At 39.1% G+C, this 2,529-nt stretch overlaps 1 protein-coding gene and 1 pseudogene across 3 annotated transcripts in view; one reads left to right on the top strand and one right to left on the bottom strand.

Annotated features, from left to right (window-relative positions):
- Positions 1 to 2,529, top strand: part of LOC106882899 (uncharacterized) — a 21,607-nt gene that overhangs the window by 10,757 nt on the left and 8,321 nt on the right. The gene's annotated exons all lie outside the window — the stretch shown is intronic.
- LOC128250378 (U2 spliceosomal RNA) lies at positions 1,226 to 1,404 on the bottom strand (annotated as a pseudogene).

Here is a 2,529-nt window from a genome sequence, read left to right as displayed (position 1 = left end):
TACATATATACACACTGCTGGTGTGTGTGTGTATATATATATATATATATATATACATACATATATACACACTGCTGGTGTGTGTGTGTATATATATATATATATATATATATATACATGTATATATGTGACCTGGTGGTTAGGCTGTTGCACTTATGATTGCTAAATTGTGGGTTCAATTCCCAGGCCAGGCAGCACATTGTTCTCAAGCAAGACACTTCATTTCACATTACTCCAGTCCCCCCTTTCAATCAGGGAGGAATGTTGGCCTGCTTGCCTAACTAGCAGGCTGGTGTCACTTGAAGGCTGAAACACTGCAAAGCACATTGTGATTGGCGATGTGTAACAAATATCTGATAGTCTAGTCAGTCATGTAATCATGTGACAAACTAGCAGTAACTTCACTCATAACCTAATCATCTTATTTTGCATGTCTTGACTTAAATAAATATGTTTGTGTGTGTGTCTCTCTCTCTCTCGTACACACACACTGATTTTTCAGATGTCTGAGATACATCCATGTATATGTAAATCCAGATGCAGTGGTCTATGAATAATGTCTAAACTAACAATTGAACTCAGTATTTCTAATATAATTAATAGATGAATGGGTTCCCATCTTAATGTTGTGCTGTGTTTCTCTCTGCAGACGTTAGTGTGCTGTGTGATGTAGCTAAGTTCTACTTTGCTCTACTTTCATAATCAAACTGAATTACATAAAAGGTAGCTCTATATCTATGTCAATTATATATTTTGCTTTCAAGTACCTTCTTTCACAGCAGTGGATATGATAATATCAGGGCTGGATTAAAACCCATTGAGGCCTTAAGCACTTAAAAAGATTTTGGTGTCCTCATATATATGTAATTCCAACTTTTTTTAATTGCAAAGTCTGATCAAATCCTTAAAATTAATCTTACGTAACATATCTGCTGCTCTACTTCGTCAGAGATCGGTGTCCAACCTGCCTTGTTGCTTTGTTGTTCTAATGGGAGTTTTAAGACATTTCAACTGAGGAAATGGAAGCTCAGCTGGGCCATTTGTGACTGTTAATGTTAAAAATATGCAAAAGGTTATGTCTGCATTTGGAAAGGCACTCTCAAATAACAGTTTGTTTAAAGTGATTTCTTTTGTGCTGTAAACCATTTACCATTTCTGTGCTGTCCTTCCCTTGTTGCCCTAAACACGTTTAATTTGCTTATTGGTTTATTTTTATTTCCTGGGTGGGAGATGGGCTGAATCCTGGAAGTACTGCTATACCAGGCCAACCCGTGGCAAAGGTGGAGCAAGCCCCTAATTCTTCGCCTCGTTCTAAAAATCAGTTTAATATTGATGGTCCCCAAATATTAAGCTGATAAGAACTGATACTACACTTTGATCTTAGCCAAAAGGCTGAGAAGCGATAAATTTTATTATTGGTTAAACCAGTGCTAGATTGCAGATAATTGTTCCACAACACAACATCTGTTTGTAGCTAGATGTACCAAAGTATGGCACCAGTTGCAGTTAGATGTACCACAGGATACTCAGTTGCAGTTAGATGTACCAAAACACAGTACCTAGTTGTAGCTAACTGCATGACAACAAGGTACCTAGTTGCAGCTAGCTTGCTGTATCACAAGGTACCTAGCTAAAGCCATCTGTACTACAACTACCTTGTTGAAGCAACACGTACCACAAAATACCACAACACAGTACTAGTTGTACATAGTTATACCACAGCCAAGTACCTAGATATAGCTATCTGTACTATTACATAGTATTTAGATGTTCCACAGGGTACCTAGTTGCTGCTAGCTGTACCAAATAAAGTATCTAGTTGCATGTAGCAGTACCATAACACAGCACCTAGTTGCAGCTAGGTACCTACTTACAGTCAACAGTACCAAATCAAGGTTCCTAATTATAGCTAACCGTACCAAATGTGGCTGGCTACTCATCTGTACTACAACACAACACCTAGTTAAGGTAGCTGTACCACAACATGGTACCTAAGTATTGATAGCTATACGGCAGAATAGGCAGACTCATTAGAGCATAGACTAAAGTGATTTGAAGAATTTTATTCCAGCTCTTGTTCAGTTTTGAGTTCAAATTCTGCTGAGGCCAACCTTATCTTTCACCTTTTCTGAGATCTTAGAATAAAACACCAACCCAAGCAGAATTGTTGGAGTGTTAAATGAGATTTGTTCCAGCAATTTGTATTGTAATTTCTTGAGGGAGTAGACGCAAATAGGCCATCCTATTTAACACTCCCACCTGGTCGTTGGTTGTCTTAATCGCGGTCTGTTCTGCTGCTAGCATTCATGTTAGGGCTCTGGTTTGAGGCTAGCTTCCTCCCTTCCTCCCATTAATCTCAAAGGCCTGAAAAATATATCCTGGGTGCTTCCTCCCTCTCCCTCACTAAACAGTCAAAAATGAAAATACTGTAATGCCGTTGCGGCGAGACAACGTTCAATACGAACCTCGACGTAGTCGTTTGACCTGCTACACGTAGCAGCCAAATGTCAGGAATCTCGCCCCCCCCCC

This window comes from Octopus bimaculoides, chromosome 20 (genome assembly GCF_001194135.2).
Source record: "Octopus bimaculoides isolate UCB-OBI-ISO-001 chromosome 20, ASM119413v2, whole genome shotgun sequence".
In the NCBI taxonomy this organism is placed as follows: Eukaryota; Metazoa; Mollusca; class Cephalopoda; order Octopoda; family Octopodidae; genus Octopus; species Octopus bimaculoides.
Note: the sequence above shows the minus strand (reverse complement) of the source record. Positions and strands in the feature narration are given on the sequence as shown.